Source organism: Erythranthe guttata, chromosome 3 (assembly GCF_056151865.1).
Source record: "Erythranthe guttata isolate IM_541 chromosome 3, IM_541, whole genome shotgun sequence".
Lineage (NCBI taxonomy): Eukaryota > Viridiplantae > Streptophyta > Magnoliopsida > Lamiales > Phrymaceae > Erythranthe > Erythranthe guttata.
Window position 1 is genome coordinate 2,402,871 of NC_142535.1, and position 20,830 is coordinate 2,423,700.

The 20,830-nt window shown below is 34.2% G+C and overlaps 1 pseudogene; it reads left to right on the plus strand.

Annotated features, from left to right (window-relative positions):
* The first annotated feature begins 238 nt into the window (after positions 1-238).
* On the plus strand, positions 239-814 carry LOC148771503 (secreted RxLR effector protein 161 pseudogene; annotated as a pseudogene).
* The last annotated feature ends 20,016 nt before the right edge of the window (positions 815-20,830 follow it).

Consider the following 20,830-nt stretch of genomic DNA (forward strand, 5'->3'; position numbering starts at 1 on the left):
TAAATGTCTTAGTGATGAATTTGACATGAAATTGCTTGGTAATGCTAAAAGGATACTTGTCATGGATATAATCAGAGATAGAAAATGTTGTTCATTGTTTCTGAATCAATCTTCTTATACTGAAAAAATCCTTGAGAAATTTTCTATGTAATTTGCAAAACCTGTATGTGTTCCTCTTGCTGCTCACTTTATGCTAAGTTAGGAACAATCTCTCAAAACTTAACTTGAAATCTCTGAAATGAAGAATGTGCCATATGCTAATGCTATATGGTCTGTTATGTATTTGATGGTTAGCACTAGGCCAAATATTGCTTATTCTGTGAGTTATCTTAATAGGTACATGTCTAATCCATATTTGCCTCATTGGGAGGCTCTTAAATGGTTGCTTAGTTATTTAAAAGGATCTGTTAAAACTGGCTTGCTTTTTTCTAAATGTGAAACTGATAGTAAACTATGTGGGTATGTGGATTCTAATTTTGCCGACAAGGATAGCAGAAAATCCTCCACTTCTTATGTGTTTATTTTAAATGGTTCATGTGTAAGCTGGAAATCTCAGCTCCAAAGCATTGTTGCTCTGTGTACTGCTGAGGCAGAGTATGTAGCTACTATAGAGGCTATTAAAGAAGCTATTTGGCTGAAAGGTCTATTGCTTGAAATTGGTTTCTTGAAGAACAAAGTGGTAGTTTTTTCTGATAGTCAATCCGGTATTCAATTGTGCAAAAACCTTGTCTTCCATGATAGAACCAAACATATTGAGATCAAATTTCATTTCATTAGGAGAATTGTGGAAGAAGTTGAAAAAATCCCATCATAGTTCAACCCTGCTGATATGGGAACTAAGTGCTTACCAGTTGAGAAATTTCGTTTTTGTTTGAAAAACTTAAACCTAATTTCACAAGATTAAACTGTTGTGTGCTTTTGTTACAATCTGTGTGACTGATATTTGTGTGCTTTCTGTGTGATTGCTTGTATGCATTCTTTTCTTTGTGAACTGCAATGTGTCTATCTTTGTGATTTCAATTCTACATTTTTTGTAGATAATTTATAATAATATATATTTCTAGCATTTAAATAGAAACAAATATATATTAGTTAGATAATTCATAATAGTATAAAATTTTATATTAATAATAATATAAAAATTTTAAAAAATATATAACTAAAGTTCATTATTTATTTTATAATATTTTTCATTTTACTATAAATATTTTTTAATAAAAAATAAATGATTTTAATAAAAAAATTAAATAAAAAAAATAAAAATAAAAACGTCAATGAGCTCGAGCTCAAGCTCATCAAAATTGGCTCGAGCTCGAGCTCGAGCAAAAAAAAAAAAATACCTCAGTGAGTTCGAGCTCAAGGTCGGCAATATAGACTCGAGCTCGAGTCGGCCAAAACACCCCTACACTTCACACATATACATAGTATAACTATGTGTGTGTATGATATATATATATATATATATATATATATATATATATATATATATATATATATATATATATATATATATATATATATATATATATATATATATTAAGGTTGTGGCCCAATGTGTTTGGGCATGTAGCCCAATCTCACTGTTAACTTACACACACACATTACAAAAGAATGGCCCAACAGTTAATAAAGCCCACTTGTGGGAATGTGCTGGAAGGATTAAACTGAGCCGTTAGATTAATCCATTATGTTAGAATCCGAGAGGATTCTGACTCTATTTTTCAGCACGTGTGAAAAACGTGTGTTTAAAGCTAGGGAAGTTTCCTTAATGCTTTAAACTCTTATTTTGTCATTAATTTATTTTAATAGCGCGAGTCATGTGTTAACAAGGAATTTCCTTGACAAAGACTTTCCTTATCACACAATTCTTTTTTCTTACGTAAGATTGAAACTAACCTAATGGGCTCTAATCTTTTGTAGGGCTCGTCTATTCAACCAAGGAAGTATAAATATAGGAGCACCAGCGTGTTGTAATGATGGCCCTTTTGTGAGAGAGAAAAATAATTTTATACTCTTTTTTCGTTGCTGTTCCTGATATTTGATCTTTTTCGAGAAGAAAAATATATTCAAAGGTTTGCTTCTTTCACGTGAAAAGAAGATCGGTTCTTCGGGGGAAGAGCTTAGAAGATCTCGGGAGGAGGTCGATCCGCCGAATGTGGGATTCAGCGTTGAAGGGATTTCAAACGTGCGGAGCAAGGGACGTGGTGCAAAGTGAAGATTGATAATTCAGCGTAGTATACAAGAACGGCGTCGACAAAGAGGGAGTCATTGTATTTTGATTAAGTCCTATTATTGTATTCGTAAAACTAAAAATTAGTAAATTTCATTTGCAGGTCCCCGTGGATGTAGGGTACAATGGTATCCGAACCACTTTAAAATTTGTGTCTTTTTTATTATTGTTTCATTAACTGTTGCAACTCTTCGTAAAACAGTAAAACAATATCTAAAACTGAATCTGGAATTCATACAGCACAAATATATAATTAATTTGCACGAAATAATTATAACAATTGGCATCAAGAGCCTGTCACTAAATACACCGAGTGAGATTTTGGGAACTAATTACTCTTATTTTGTGCAGACATGAACACTCAACGAGAAGGAGCTTCAACTAATCGTCCACCACTTCTAATCGGCTCCAACTACTCATACTGGAAATAAAAAATGAAGATGTTCATCAAATCCATAGATGAGAGAGCATGGCATGCCATCATAACTGGTTGGACACCTCCAATGATCATAGGAGAAGAGAAAGTGGAAGTGATCAAACCAGAAGCGGATTGGAGTGATGGAGAGATATTATTCGCAAACTACAACTCAAGGGCCCTAAACGCAATCTTTAGTGGTGTGGATGATAATCAGTTTAAAATGATAGCATCATGTGAATCTGCAAAAAGAGCTTGGGAAATTCTTCAATTTACATACGAAGGAACGTCAACTGTAAGAACATCCAAGTTACAGATGTTGGCCACCAGATTTGAAAATTTAAGGATGGAGGAAAATGAGACGATCACTGACATCCATGCTAAACTATACGACATCTCCAACGAATCGTACGCACTTGGTGAACCTTACTCGGAGAGTAAATTAGTGAGAAAATCAATGCGTTCACTACCTGAAAGATTTGCTTACCGAATTGTTGCTATTGAAGAAGTCAGAGATGTTGACACGCTCAAATTAGACGAACTCATGGGGAAACTTCTAGCACAAGAACTTAATCATGGTGAAAATCATCGTGAAAAGCCTACAGAAGATAATATAGCCTTTCAAGCTGAAACTTCATATGCAACTCCACAAAATTTTTCAACTCAAGAAGATGAACAGACAGTTGAAGAATCCTTGGCACTGCTGTCGAAAAACTTTGGGAAATTTCTCAAAAAGATCGGTAAAAAGGGAATTTCTCCCAACAATGGGAAACCCGTGAACTTTCAAAATCCTAGGAGAAACTCATATCAAGACAACTCAGAGGATCCAAAACCGAGAAGAATACAATGCCGACAATGCGAAGGCTTTGGTCACATTCAATCAGAATGCGCAAACACCTTGAAGAAAAAGAAAAGAAGGTCACTTACTACTGTTTGGAGTGATGAAGAAGATTCTGATGATGATCAAGGAAACAACGATCAGGTCACCAACTTTGTAGCATTCAGCAGCAAAGTCCCTCTGAACAGCTCAGAATCAACTGTTGCAACAGTTTGTGAAACAGAATCCAGGTATGGAATTGTGTGTTCTGATAATGACAAAAATCTAAACACAAATTCTTCTTTTGCAGAGGATCCAGACAGCAGCAGTGATGAGGAAGAACCAACCTTGGAAGAAGGAAAAGAGGTATACCAAAAAACGTACCAAAAATGGTTTGACGTTGTTAAGGTAAATGACTTCTTAGAAAAGGAGAAGCTTGTGCTTATAGAGGAAAACAAGACTCTAATGGTAAGAATTTCTACTCTTGAAGAGAGGGTCATATCAAGTGATCAAGTGAAAAATAGTTTGGAAGCTAAACTTATTCAAACTCAAGAAGCAATTGCAAAATTGAACACGGGTAGAGGTAATTTAGATGAACTTCTAAATAACAATAAACCGAACTATAATCGTCTAGACATAGGAGCAAGTCAGCTGCCCAAAGTTGACCTAAAACAAAAATAAAATCAAAAGAGAAAGATCAACTTTGTGAAACAAACTCATGTCTCACAAACAGTTGCAACTGTTGGAGCAACGATGCTCCATTCAAAGAAAAGGATAATTCCTATTTATTTTTTCTGTCAAAATCCAGGTCACATACGCCCTAGATGTTTCAAATATTTAAAACTTGTGAAAAAACTAGTGGCTCGCTCTCTGTATTCTGGTAGGACTGAGTACTCACCTGCACCCCCCCCCCCCCCCCCCACCAAAAAAAAAAACCCAAAAAAAAAATTGATATTTCCAACAGGCCTCAGCAAAAGATTTGGGTTGAAAATGTTGGGAATCAGACACGTATACGCAGCGGAAAACAAAAATTTTAAGCGAATTAAACGAATTTAAAACACATAAACACATGCCCGATAATTGAAAACAATTAATTGCCTACCTTTGCGCTTCCAGCGAAATTAAAAACAACATACATGCTTAATTATTTAACCGAATTTAAATCAATTAGCATGCTCGCGTTTAAATCAAACAATCATGCTCGCAATAATAAAATCAATTTCATGTAGACACATAAAATCATACAAGCTTCTATTAAAACGAACATGCATATGTTAACTTAAACGAAAACGAATCGAAGGACAATGGATTCGAAAGTTTACCTCCTGAAGCGTGAGGTAGGCACACTAAGCAAGGCTAGATTGCTACGGAAACCAATCCGTACAATCCGGGGCAGCAGCGGCGAAACGGCAGCAGCTACTAGACGATCTACGGCGGCGCGTGTGACTCACGCGCTGTCTTCGGGCGGCGCGTGGGATTGCGTGCGGCGTCGACTCGTGTGTTGCTCCTCGATTCTTCGATCTTCGATCTTCCTCCTCTCGGATTTCACCTCGTATACTTTCATCTACTAAACACGTGGCACTAGACACGTAATAGTTAGAAAAACGGAAGAATAGAATGAAGGAAATAACTACCAATGTGACTCGGCCAAGAGATGGCCGATTCCGACAAGATTCTGGCGACGGCGGCGGTGGTGGCCGCGGGGAAGAGTGGCCGAGAGAGAGGGGGAGTGGCTAGGGTTAGGGCTTCGTGTCTTGTCTATGTGCAAGACCTATAAATCAAGTATTTATAGTGTCTTGCATATAAACCATAACGGGCTTAAGTTGGACCGGGCCCAACAGCTTAAGTTCGTTAGTTCTTTTACTTGCTCGTCTCTCTCAACTCGATGATCGGAAAACTGTAACAATTACATTTTCGGAATCATTATAATGTCCTCGTCATTACGAGTGCCAACTCTCGATTTCTAACTTTCCAAAAGTGGAAACCCGAACTTCATCAATCTCCAAATGATAGCTACAGAGGCTTTAGCTTATTTACTTCCCTCCACAGTCTTGTTATAGTTGGACACTCTTATAAGAAAAAGCTGTGTCTCTTAATGAGTGAAAGCGACTCTTGAACTACTGTTAATAATATATATATATATATATATATATATATATATATAATTACAACCATTTGGTATGTGAATAGTTCGAAGCCTTTTTTAGTCGAGTCAGTAAATCACGTGGCCGAAAGCTCGCTACAGGGCTCAATTAGAAAGCCTAGAGGACTACACATTGCACGACCACTATAAATTATATATACGGTCAGTGAATAGTTCGAAGCCTAGTTGAGTCGAGCCAGTAAACCACATGACCGAACACTCACTACACGGCTCAATTAGAAAGCCCAGGGGACTACACATTGCACGACCACTATAATCTCGCTCTTTTTAATTGCTCTGTTTTTCATGAAAAAAGCTACCATTAGAAGTATGTGTATGCTACCGAATAAGAGCATTCTTGTGCCTGATTTGAGGCTTCTAAATTTGTTGTTAGCCATCTTAGTTGGACTTTTGGAGCTTGCTCTCTGTTAAAATTGAAGATAAACCCCTTGGGTTTGATAGTCCTCATAGTATCCTATTCACTTGTGTCCATTCACTCATATTTTTCTTTTTCATTCATGTTTATTTTCTTTGTCTCATTTATTCTCGCTATAGTGCATATTAGGCATTTATATATATATAAAAAAAAAGAAAAAAAAATGGTTTAGGGGTGGGTTCGTATTTTTTTTTGGGGCAATAAATTTCTTCGGCGTAACCCATTTTTATGAGCATTTTTTTCTGAATTCTTGACCTTGTTTTTGAATTGTGTGGGGACTTGTCTGCAAAAGTTGAAAGCGTGTTGGACTCAAAATTGGATTATTTAAATTTCACTAATATTGGGTGCAATACATTATGTAATTACCATCTTTTGCTAATTCATAATTGCTAAACCACCCCTCTATCAGTAATCACTTTTAAGGAATCAGTGTCCTCTCGAATTCTTCTTCATCTTCTTTTCAAATTTTTTATTTCTCTCTCCTCTTTGTTGCTCTCTTTCTCTCTTCTTCTGTAGAACACCATCCAAACAAAGAATAGAAGAACTTGCTCAATGGGCAAAAGAAAGGGGACCGCCGCATCGTCTTCATCTTCCAAGAAGAAGACTCGTCGGCGCCTGTGCCGCTGGCGCATCCACCGCCCACTCGTCGCTCCGGTCGTCGTTATGCTTTCGGGGAAGCCTCAAGAGCCATGCCTCTCGCGTTTTTTGAGGCTCCGCTCTTCCTCATGCCCGCTTTAGATTCCAATTTTGGAAATCTGCCCCTCGTCTTGGCGTCTAGGGTTTCATCCTCCTCACCGCCGCCCGTTGGACCGCCGTCGCGGCCCGTCACCACCGCAGTCACAACCACTAAAGACAACACCACTGCCACAGTCTCCTTCCCTACCACCGCCACCACCGGCATCACGCCTTGATCTACTGTCTACTGAGTGAACAAGGCTATATCAGAAATCTGAGGCATGCAGTCCCATCACTCCCACTTCCTCCTTCTGTCTCTTCGAAAAGAGATAGTGGATCCCCAATCAGATCCACGTCGTGTGCCGCGCGTGGATGATTTGTCGTTGTTGGGTGCTAAATACCTAACACGCAAGTGCACGTATCGCAAACAAGTAGTAAAAGTGGACTCGTGAGAGTCGGATGTCGATCCCACAGGGAATACTCAAATTACCTAATCCTAAGTACCAAATTCTAACAACTATGATTTTTATCCAGCCTACGCAAGGTTGTCAAATTTAATCAACTAAATATATTAAACTAATTAGGAAAGCAAATAAACAAGAGATAATATCAATATAAAAACGGATCTAGGATTTTGTCTTCCCCCTATGCAAGAATTTGCTCACCCAAAACCCCTCAATTAAGAAATATATGATTCATGATTATTAACCCGAGACACTAATTTACTCATAACCCGCTGTCGCGTGTATTATGAGTCTATTATTCATAAACGGTTCACTATATGTCTATGCAAACAAATTATGAATAAAGCATTAACTAACAAGTCTCGTAAATGGCTACCTAAGGTGATATCTGTATGTCTACGACACCACATGCAATTGACACACTCATCCGGTGAAAACTACTCGAAGGTTCCTATACTTACCGTCTAATTATCAAAATAGCTCTGTCGAGTCAATCCCAATAATCACAGATAAATCACATAAATTGATCAAGTTCATGCACTAACAATCATAACAAGTATAAGAAATAATCATAAAATCATAATTGCATAATCTCAAGAAAACGGGTTCACCATCCCCACATAGGGTTCCAACAAAATCCTAGATTAAAAACTTAGCTACTCGTAATTCTTATGATAAGCAAAATAGAATAAATAAAATAAATAAGAAAAACTATGCTTGAGTCTTCGTTGATCTTCGTTCTTCGTGTTTTGTGGTGTAAAATTTCGTGCTTATGGTGTAGAGACATGTTGCTTTTATAGGCTTTTCTTGATAAGGAAGTAGTAGAAACCTAATAGGAATCAATTTCCGCCACTTTCCCCCATCAGGACTTGTTCTTCGATTTTCGCCATGTTGGAGTCCGAATTTTGGAATATTGTGTAAATAAGAATTGTAGCCCTTGAAATTAGCTTTCCAATGCCGCCAAAATCACCTAATTCGGAGTTCGTATGAGAGAGATATCCTCGAAATCGTGGACACTGTCAAAGCTGTGGCGAGATTCCTTCTTCCAATTTGATTTGTTTCCTTATTTGCAATTTTTTCCTTTCTTTTTGATCTTTTTTTCCTTCATGGACACCTAATTCTCGTTTTTCACCTATAAAACACAAAATCAATCAATTAAAGCACAAATATAATTAAATCTAAACAAAAAATCCACGTAAAGTTAACGTATTGAGTGTAATATCTACACTCAACACACCCCCAAACTTGAACTTTTGCTTGTCCTCAAGCAAAATCTAATCGTAAGCGAAAAAAACTCAACTACCGCATCTCATCACATAGATTAATGACCAACTTCACGTTTTCAGAACTTGTAATTATAATGAAAATTCTCAAAAATTTACAAGCTCGTAATTCAAAGATACGTATTCACTCACCATTGCTAAAAACCACAAACCATGCTATCGCTTCAAGTATCCCATATTTGTACATTAAAAATTGAGAAAATTTATACTTACATATTAATATTCAACTCCAAATACTCACCAAATTTCTTTAGTCGGCTAGTATGAAATAATTGAGCTATTGGGATCATTGGGACTTTTTGGCTTTCAAATGTTGGGCTTTTTGGTTCGAGGTAGGAGATATGGGTATAGGTGGCTATGCTTCTTGAATTGAGATGATTACGCCAAATTTTGAAAGATAAGCGTTTGAAACAATGAATTCACCTCCAAGGACTTTTAATAAACTCTATTTTTTTAAGAGTTCAAAAGTCTCCACTTTGCTCTTAAGACAATGGATCGAGCTTTCAAACAAAAATTCAACAACTAGTCCTTACTTCCCCTTCTAGTCTCTTCTTCTTCTTTTTCTTTCTCTTTCTTATTATTTTCTTTTATATCTCTCTCTTTTTTTTTTTTTTTTTTTTTTTTTTTTTTTTTTTTTTTTTTGGTAGAGGAAGAAGAAGGACCGTATAAAATTTTCCAACCGAACTCCAAAGGGTAATTTTTCAAGAATCTCCATTTATTCTACCTTATACACATTGGCTAAAAGAAAGAACACCGTTTCTCCAAGGCTCAATCAAGGTTCGAATGATAAAAATTTAAAGGTAGGCTTGAAAGGCTCAAACGGTTCAAAGATGGCCCAAATCACTTCCCAAATTGCTCAACAATTTAATATTTCACTTTGTAAATTCATAAGACAAGTTCTAAAACCGAATAGCATATGATATAACATAAATTAACTCAAATTTTAAAACACAAAACTTTCAACCAAAGCAACGCATAATTCGAGATTCCTAACAATGACTCCTTCTTACGAAACTTTGAATCAAAAGCTCACCAAAATTCGATCAAAATCAAGATAAAACAAGCAATTTCATCATTAAACATCGACCATCTTTCATCATCATGATTCATCGAAGCATTTATCTCAAGCAATTTTTTTTTATTTTTTTTTCGAAAGAAATAACTAAAATAAAATAACTCAAATAAAAAAACTTAAGGCATGCAAACTAAAAAATTAAAGCAAAAAAAACATGTTTTTTTTTCACCCCCAAACTTAAAATTTTCGTTACCCTCAACGAAATTAGCACAAAGTTTAAGGATAGAAAACACCTGATTTAGTCGGAATCGTTATCTTCGGAGTGTGAGAATTTGTGGGAAAGAAATTTGATTTTCCTCTTGCGAAGATGCCCTCTCTGTCTCTCAGGTGACCGTCCCGATCGCAATTCCGACCTTAAAAATAAGAAATCAAATAAATTAATTAGAATGCATGCCTAAGAAAATAAATAAAACATAAAATTAAAGAAAAATATGAAAAACAGTAAAGCTCGGGTTGCCTCCCGAGAAGCGCTAAATTTTAAGTCTTCAGCCAGACTTTGGTTCTTGAAATTGTTATGTCCAATCCAAAGCCTTGTAGATTGCGCATCCATCCATGAGCTCTATCACTTCAATTTCAATCAAGGCATGGATATCACTGCAATATGTTACCGTCCACCTTAGCTTGTAGTCGTTTTTGGTTGTAATCAATCGGTACGAAGCCAAGATGGGATCTTCATCACCCGCTCCCTCAAATCGGTACACAAAAACCTCACATCCGCGTATAACCTCCACTTCAAACACCTTCGTCTTCTCGTCAACCTCTATTGATGCCTTCAAATCTACATTTAGATCAACGACAGGGTCCACAACTAGAATATCTTCAATCATTACATCCATCTCCTTCTTCTCTTGTTCTGAGGCATCTTCGTGGTTTAGCTCGATTGCCTTCTCAGATTCATCATGCTCAAGTGTCTTCGTAATTTCTATTTCTCTCACATCGACACTATTTTCCGGACATAGAAGATTTTTCTCACCGCAGGCTTCACCCGAATTTTCTTTAATATAACCATTGCCGATTTCGTCTGGAATATTTTCAAGAGATTCAGATTTTAATTTGAGTGTCATCTCTTCCAGTTGTATCTCCATGTTTTGAAATGATGTTTGAGTGGACTTCATGAATTCGGCAATGAGGGATACCAAATCAACTTGTTCATCAGTGGTCTGCCGCTGCTGCATTGGATAATAATTTTGAAAAGCATCAAATTGTGGCTCTCTATGTTGAAACTCGTTCAAATCTTGGTCTTGAAAGCTTTGCTCGTATTTGTTGATGGTGTAAGTGTTCCAATAACCTCCGTTGGTAATTTCGTCGAAATTCGTCGTTGTTGGTGATCCCCAACATTGATCGGAATAATGATTTCCACCACATGCTGAACAAAACGGAGGCATATCATAGGTGTTTTGGAGGTAGTCATCAGATGGAAGCCATTCATATCCCGTTTGAGGTGCCCGAACATTGTAACCAGACATGAAACAAAAACAAAAAATAAAAATTAAAAATAAAAATAAAAATAAAAATTAAATGGCTGAAGTAAGAAAAATTGCTCAAATTTGATATTAAAATAAATAGATAATTTAGCCGTATTCCCCGGCAACGGCGCCAAAAACTTGTTGGGTGCTAAATACCTAACACGCAAGTGCACGTATCGCAAACAAGTAGTAAAAGTGGACTCGTGAGAGTCGGATGTCGATCCCACAGGGAATACTCAAATTACCTAATCCTAAGTACCAAATTCTAACAACTATGATTTTTATCCAGCCTACGCAAGGTTGTCAAATTTAATCAACTAAATATATTAAACTAATTAGGAAAGCAAATAAACAAGAGATAATATCAATATAAAAACGGATCTAGGATTTTGTCTTCCCCCTATGCAAGAATTTGCTCACCCAAAACCCCTCAATTAAGAAATATATGATTCATGATTATTAACCCGAGACACTAATTTACTCATAACCCGCTGTCGCGTGTATTATGAGTCTATTATTCATAAACGGTTCACTATATGTCTATGCAAACAAATTATGAATAAAGCATTAACTAACAAGTCTCGTAAATGGCTACCTAAGGTGATATCTGTATGTCTACGACACCACATGCAATTGACACACTCATCCGGTGAAAACTACTCGAAGGTTCCTATACTTACCGTCTAATTATCAAAATAGCTCTGTCGAGTCAATCCCAATAATCACAGATAAATCACATAAATTGATCAAGTTCATGCACTAACAATCATAACAAGTATAAGAAATAATCATAAAATCATAATTGCATAATCTCAAGAAAACGGGTTCACCATCCCCACATAGGGTTCCAACAAAATCCTAGATTAAAAACTTAGCTACTCGTAATTCTTATGATAAGCAAAATAGAATAAATAAAATAAATAAGAAAAACTATGCTTGAGTCTTCGTTGATCTTCGTTCTTCGTGTTTTGTGGTGTAAAATTTCGTGCTTATGGTGTAGAGACATGTTGCTTTTATAGGCTTTTCTTGATAAGGAAGTAGTAGAAACCTAATAGGAATCAATTTCCGCCACTTTCCCCCATCAGGACTTGTTCTTCGATTTTCGCCATGTTGGAGTCCGAATTTTGGAATATTGTGTAAATAAGAATTGTAGCCCTTGAAATTAGCTTTCCAATGCCGCCAAAATCACCTAATTCGGAGTTCGTATGAGAGAGATATCCTCGAAATCGTGGACACTGTCAAAGCTGTGGCGAGATTCCTTCTTCCAATTTGATTTGTTTCCTTATTTGCAATTTTTTCCTTTCTTTTTGATCTTTTTTTCCTTCATGGACACCTAATTCTCGTTTTTCACCTATAAAACACAAAATCAATCAATTAAAGCACAAATATAATTAAATCTAAACAAAAAATCCACGTAAAGTTAACGTATTGAGTGTAATATCTACACTCAACAGTCGTGCCGTCCGACTCCATCTTCAACATCTGCCAAGTCCCGTCGCCAGGCTGCTTCTCCTACTACCGCACCCTTACTCTCGGATTTTATATCTTATCTCTCGGCTGAATATGCAGCTGTTGTCGCTCGTGCCGAAGAACTTAGGAAAAAGCTCGCCTATTTCACTGCCCTTGCTCAGAAAGGGCGAGAACTCGGATCTTCTTCAGGGGGAGTTGAAAACGAAGCATCAAAAAGGGAGGAACCACATACAGGGGGAGCTGGCTTCACTGCTGATGCAGCTACGGGAACTGCTGATCCAACTGTTCGACCTACTGTTCCAACTGTTCCAACAGTTGATGGTACAACCGCTAATATTGATACGGATGACGACGGGGAGCTGTTTGTTGATGCTGAAGATATTCTGGATTAGTTTTTTTTTTTTCTTCTTTCGTTTTGTTGTCGGAGTTATTTTCTGAACAATGTCCTGTAATAGTTTGTTAGGCTTAACTCTGGTTTTTTTGTTAACTGCTGTGTTTTTTGAACTGTTCTAACAGTTACTCTATTATGCAGTTTAATGTTTTCTCAGGTATTTGATTAAGGGGGAGGACTTGATTATAATAAATAGATGACAAAGGGAGAGATTGTTAGAATCAGAGAGGATTCTGACTTTATTTTTCAGCACGTGTGAAAAACGTGTGTCTAAAGCTAGGGAAGTTTCCTTAATGCTTTAAACTCTTATTTTGTCATTCATTTATTTTAATAGTGTGAGTCATGTGTTAACAAGGAATTTCCTTGACAAAGACTTTCCTTATCACACAATTCCTTTTCCTTACGTAAGATTGAAACTAACCTAATGGGCTCTAATCTTTTATAGGGCTCGTCTATTCAAGCAAGGAAGTATAAATATAGGAGCACCAGCGTGTTTTAACGTTGTCCTTTTTGTGAGAGAGAAAAATAATTTTCTACTCTTTTTTCGTTGTTGCTCCTGATATTTGATCTTTTTCGAGAAGAAAAATATATTCAAAGGTTTGCTTCTTTCATGTGAAAAGAAGATCGGTTCTTGGGGAGGAGAGCTTAGAAGATCTTGGGAGGAGGTCGATCTGCCGACTGAGGGATTCAGCGTTGAAGGGATTAACCGTGCGGAGCAAGGGACGTGCTGCAAAGTGGAGATTAATAATTCAGCGTAGTATACAAGAACGGCGTCGACAAAGAGGGAGTCTTTGTATTTTGATTAAGTCCTATTATTGTATTAGTAAAACTAAAAATTTGTAAATTTCATTTGCAGGTCCCCGTGGATGTAGGGTACAATTGTATCCGAACCACTTTAAAATTTGTGTCTTTTTTATCACTGTTTCATTAACTGTTGCAACTCTTCGTAAAACAGTAAAACAATATCTAAAACTGAATCTGGGATTCATCCGACACAAATATATAATTAATTTGCACGAAATAATTATAACACATTTGATCCTAGCCATTGACTCTTTCTGACTTTCCCTCTCCCCTTGTACTCTCCTTTCCCGTTTTGTGCCCTAGACAGCCTCTGTTCTTCCCCTTTGTCCCCTTCTGCTCTTTACTCTTTTTTTCTCCAGCAACCATGGGCCAAACACTGCCGTCCTTGGCCGTGCTTGTCCCAGTGGTGGTCCCTTCAACGGTTACCTTTGACTGGAGCACCTATTTAATGTGGGGATTGAAGTGGCAGAAGGTAAGACCTAGAGAAAAACCCTAGTTTCAAAGCCTTACCCCTCTCTTCTGTGAGTTGGGTCTGTGGTGAGTGGGTGAGCTGCTAAGTGCCTCGTTTTCTTGGTCTTACCTCTGATCTGGGTGGGTTAGGGTTTGAGAGAGAGATATATATGTTCTCTGTTGGTGCAATCTTAGTCTGTGTGTGTGTAAGATTTAAGATCTCTGTGAATCTCTGGTGTGAATCGATTTGGAAGACTGAGCTGTGTTTTATTCTATATTATCTTTGAATCTTTCATTCTTATTCATATCTGTTTATTTATGTTTGATTTGTCTAACATTATTAATGAGTTTCTGTAAGAATCTTCGAGTGGAAACATAACAATATAATCATTTGACGAATACTTAGAAAAATTCTTAATAAAATCATCGACAAGGTCTAGAGAGGTTAGTTAATGATTCCACATCATATACTCCTTTCTGATAAATTAATATTTATATTTATATAGCCTAAAGTATTTGAAAACGACCTATGCATATCAATATGGTAGGGCATTTGTCCTCCTGACTTTTGTTGGGAAGCATTATTGAAAATTTAATTGTATGTACTATATATTATTGATTATGTATTGGTGATTTTTGCTATTGCCATAAGGTAACTTCGAATCATGCAAATTAGTTACTTTGAGAAACTTTTATCATACCCAATATATATAGGTTTAATTTGTATAATACTCTTAGAATTAATTAGGACAAACTCGAATCACTCATGTGGCTAAGGATGTTTCGGCGTACCACGACGCGGCGACACCGGAATATTGCCGTAGAATAGGATGCAACAAGTAATTAATGTAACGGCGGAGCTCGAATATTTGAATATATTCACTAGCAGAGTGATTTAGCTATATGTTGTTGGAAATAATGCATTCTTTTAGAATAATCCACGCGCATGTACAATGTACGATAGAATAAGATGAATAGACAAATACATGAATCATTAAATACGTGTTTGTCTAGGATTCATAATGAGCATTTATCTATTATGATACATGTATTTGCCTCATATGGCTAGACTAGTATAAATAGGTGTACGGTTGTATTTGTAATTCAACAAGTTTTAACAAGAGTAAAATATATGTAGATGGATATATAGACGTACTACAAAAATATTTTCTTATTAATATTGTTCATATGTTTACACAAAATTTCCAACATATGTTACAATATTTGACAAATGCATTGGGCAGTTTTACACTATTGATAGATTTCTTCACAATTATATATATATATCAGAGAATGAAAAATGCTCAAAAAAATGTTACATGGTTAATGGACTAGAAAAGAGAGAATTAATGGACAAAAAAATTCTAGACATCATTAAACATATACAGCAAAGATAGTTGCCACAACATGGGAGGACAAAGTTAGTTAGGACTAATCCATTTGCAAAAACATGCCCTAAATAAGAGTACTAATCCCTTTCAAAATCTCAACACAAAAATAGAAAAAGAGAAAAGATTTGTTGCTTAATTCTTCTAGTCTCTAATAGATAAACAAATTATCGGCAAAGCTCCTTAATAATCCCTCCGTCCCATTTTATATGTCATTTTTTATTGCTGCACACATATTAAGAAAATCAATAAATATGCATAGATTATAGCAAAAGAACATACAAAATCACTAAAATATCATTCTGATTATTTATTTTTCAGTTAATTAATTAAGAGTGATAAAAGAGTAAAATTGAAAATAGTGTAAGTAATGTTTCACTGGAATTTACGGTGACAAGTGTAATAATTTGTGATCAAAAAACTCTTTAAATAGACAAATAATATATGTTAGAAGGATTAATTTGATAATTAAAGAATGAAAGCTAGGAATTAGGTAGTGAAAAAGGTACTCAAAGGAAAGAAAATAAATCCAAAACACCACCTCTTTAAAAAGCATTATTAAAGCTATAAAGTAAGCAAACCAAATTAAAGCCCTTTTCTTCCTCTAGTGCTATTTCTTTATATCTATAAATCTCCAACACACAAAAGCAGCTAAAATTATATATAATGAGCTAATAAAGTGCAATGGCTGATTATTTTAACTTATAATATTTTAATTAGTTAACAATTATATATTAATTAAGTTCCTATAATTGGCTGTAACAAAAAGTGCTCCCACTATTCTATGGTAATTAAATAACATATAATCCCATGTTTCAAAAGAATTGTTTTTTTCCTATATAAAAAAAATATTGCTTTTATTTTTTATTTATTTTGGTTTTTTTTTTTTTATAAAACCCCCTTTATTATATTGAGTAATAATCACACCACCTATTTTACTTTTCCTTGCTTATAGTGGAAAGAAAATGAATCAAATGGAAGTTTTGTGCAAATTTTCTTCAACCCCAAGGATCATTATGCAAATTAGTTAATATTTTCGTTTAAAACATTTTTTTCACTCTAAAATCACCATCAATAGAACTTTCTGTTAAGTATGTTTCAGACCGGCAATTGAGCCGGACCTACCTGAAGCTCGATTGTTTTGCCTGGATTTATTTGAACCGAGTCTAACTAACTATGAGTCGGGCCTAATTTTGGCAATTTTATTAAACTCGAAAAGTTTATGAGCCAAGTTTGAGCTTACTATAGCTCAAGCCGAATAAAGTCAGATCGAATAACAAATTAAAATATTTTTAAATTTATTATTTAACATATTTATTTTATAAAATTAACACTAATTGACAAAAAAAAGCCTTTGGTTATAAACGAAAATTTGAATGTACATACATTCACCCAAAGTAGTGTTTTCCAGCTTATATGAAAAGTAAATTTAACAAATTCAAGGTTTTTTAAAATAACAAATATTTTTGTTTTCTATTGACTTGAATTAATTAAAATATTTCTCTTAACATTTTATACAAAACACGTTTTTATGCAAATTTACAAATATATGTACTACTTGGACTATATACATGAAAATTAAAATTTTCCACCTTTGCCATTTATTAGATTTCTATGAGTTTTATCACAACTGAATTCATCTTTAGTACAAGATATATTTAGATTTTAGCCTTATTTTCTAAAATTTATTCATATTAAGTAAAATGTTTAGAGTTACAATCAAATATAGTTTTCAATTATAATTTTCTTATATTAATTATTTTTTTTTTCTTGAAATTTGTTTACTTCTAAAGTAATTTTAGTTTATTTATTTGCATTTTTTGAAACATGAAATTTAATTTAGTTCTAAGTTTAGATTGAATTCTTCCATTATGAGATGTAAGAGCAAATTGAGAAGATAATGTCAACATATCCGATTCTCATTTTGTATTTTAAATATTTTTCAATGGGAGTATTTTGTACTTCATGTTCTTGAATCTCAAGAATTTATTTTAATCTTGATTTTTTTTTTTAATTAGTGTCATATAGATAATAATAGTTGCACAATTTAATTGGCACACTTAAATGTAAATCACCCTTATAGTTTGAGTAAATTAAACTTTGATTTGGGGGTTGGGAATCGGAATGGAATTTTCGTATTCCACCAATTCCGATCCGAAAGTATCCAAATTTTGAACCGTATTTTTCATTCCGAAGTTCCGATTTCCGATTCTTCCAATTTTATTTGGAATGGAATTGGAATAGTATATAAAATTACTAGAAATTCCGATTTCGGATCTGATTTTAGTTCCGGATATGTCTATGGGTTTTTGAAATATATAATTTTATGATATATTTGGTAATTCTATAATATAACTTATGTTGTATTTTATATGAAAAAATATAAATATTGAAGGCTCAAGTAAATTAAAACCTTAGCAAAGATTAATCGGTATCGAAAACTTTATGTTAATTTTTTGTCCTTATAAGAAAATATATGTTTCAGTTTGTTGTTCCGACATGTGTTTTTATTTATTGCGTTTTGTCGAACTCTCTTTTTTATTTTCTTGCATTTTCATGCAAAAAATTTTAAAAAGATAGAAAAATATTGTGAAAATTTTCATTATATTCGATTTGAAACAAAAGATTATAAACTAATGTAATTTCCGAAATTTCCGAAATTCCGCCGATTCCGAGGTATTCCAAAATCGAAATGAATATTTGCATTCCGATTTTTTTGGAACGAAAATTGGAATCCATTTTTTACTTCTGAAAAAAATTGGAAATTTTAAGAGGAAGTCATTTCCAATCCATTCCGTCTGATTTCCACCCTTAATCGTGATACACTAATTTCATTATATTTTTTTGATGTTACTATAAATATTTTTTAATAAAAAATTCAATATTAAAAAAAAAAACTAAATAAGCTCGAGCTCGAGTTCGTCAAAGCTCGATGTACTCGAGTTTGAGTTCGAGCCGGCCAAAACAGTTGAGCTCGGCTCGTTCACACCCCTAATTGAGCCGATAAATACTATATATAATATTAGCTGAAAATATAAAATTAATGATAGAAATCATCATACCGTACAAGAAAATGATGATTGTGCATGATAATCATTAGTCAAAAGATTCGATTAGCATATATCTAGATTCGAGGACTCCATAACTTGTACCACCTAAGAATATAAGTAGAAGAATTTGCAGTGTACTGTCAATTGTCATACATGAGAAATCACGTAGAATATAATAATTAATACTATGTTAATTTCCTTATAATTAAAATTAAAACTTCCATAATAAAATAAAATAAAAAATCAATGTGGCCTCGTTAAAACAAGCTTCTCGCATAATTCTCCAGCTAAGATACCTCGGGACAGTGGCGAGTCCAGAAATCAGCCACAGAGTGGGCTTACATTTTTTGGGGCAGAGCCCCTCAAAGAAAATTTGAGTTTTTTTTTTTTTTGATAAATTAGGAAGAGAGAGAAAAAATGGTTTTTTTTTTTTTTTTTTTTGCATAATTTAAATTTTAAGTGGACTAAATAATAAATTTGAGTGGGTTAAATAATAATATATGTAAAATATAGTGAAAGAATTTGTAAGTTCCCAATTTAGGGCTGGACTCGCCCCTGCCTTGCCTCAGTAAGTTTTCATAATACCGCATATATAGGGTGATTTTCATAATTAGACTTTACTTCAGGGGTTTCTTGTAATTTGCCCAACATTATAATACTCAATAAAATTGAGTTATTGCATAGACCCCCCGTGTAATCTCTAATTGTTGAAAAAATCCCTATGTTAAAAAACATTAGCAACAAACCTTCTATGTTACGTTTTACAAAGTACCCCACTCCTTACATTAAAATTGTCTTTTGACTTAAATGAAATGACATAATTACCCCTAATAATTATTAAAAAATATTTCAATTTAAATAAACAAAATGATTTTTTTTATATTAAATATAAAAGAAAATTATGAAACTTTTATTTTGGATCTTACAAAAATTATTGGGTGAATTTATAATTTTCCAAATTTATGTTTTAAGGGTGTTTTGGTTTTTTTAGGCCAAAAAACATTAGTCGTGAAATCCGCGCATGCAACACACATTCAGCTCGTAGGGGGTTGACTAATTTTATAGGAGGATTTTGCTAATATTTTTAAAACGAGGATTTTTTCAGCAATTAGAGATTACACAGGGGTGATTCTTGAAAAACCCTCCAATAAAATTGGTGGATTTTAATTTTCTTAACATAGGAGGATTAATAATGTGTGCCCAATTATTATTATTATTTTTTTTTTTTTCTCTTTAATTGAAGCTTGATTTTGGTCTACAATAATTGGCTCTTCCAAATCAAGAAAGCCATGAAAGCAATGGCCCTCAACTTTTTGTACTTAAACCAATTATCCAAGCTTTTGGAAAAGCTAATGAAGAAAGAAAAGCAGTCAATTTCACTGTTCCCCCACCATAACCAAATCACCAAGTGGCCACTTCAATTATTAATATAGGAATTTCTCCCTATAATAGACTCACAAATAACACTAATTAATGTCATCGAATTAATATAAAAAAAAAATAATGTTGGTAAAAAACAAATAATATTAGCTGAATCTTAACAAAGATTCTGCATGTAAATTTCGAATATACTTCCCCACCCAGCTTTTGAGCTGTATATATATTTATATATATAAATAGGGTTCTAAAATAATGCAGTTGAGCTGTATTCTGTACGTCATGATCGATATGGCAAACAAGTTGTCTATAATTTATAGCACTATTTGATTTAAAAGAATTCCAAATCAGATTACCACAAACAATGTAAAAAGAAAGGGAGTGTGACAAAAAAAAAAAAGCGAAAAACGTTGCTTGGTAGTCATTTTATATTTTATATAGAATAGTCGATCGGTAAATAATAGGGATCAATGTAACAATTTACACTATATTTTATTTTTTAACGCGTCGATTATTGCATGTTCGTTAGTTAGTTTTGATACTTTAATGGATTAGTAGTGATTGAAAAATACAATTTTCGAAAGGAGAAATGCACTTGTTGACAAATTTGGCAGCATCTAAGGGTGCATTTGGATAGGATGATTTGATAGAGGCCAGGATTTTAAATTCATAATAAGAAATTCATAGAGCTTGATTGGATTTAGTCATTTTTTACGAGGAATTTCGAATTCATAGCTCTCATTTTACTTGTTTTTTTGAGCAATTGCGCAAAATTACAAATTCCTACCCATTTGTAGTCATTTCAAATCTCCGTTATTTCAGTGCATTTCAAATCCATTCATTTCAATTATCTCAATCCTAACTCAAGTTTAACATTTTTGGTATAACTCTATCAT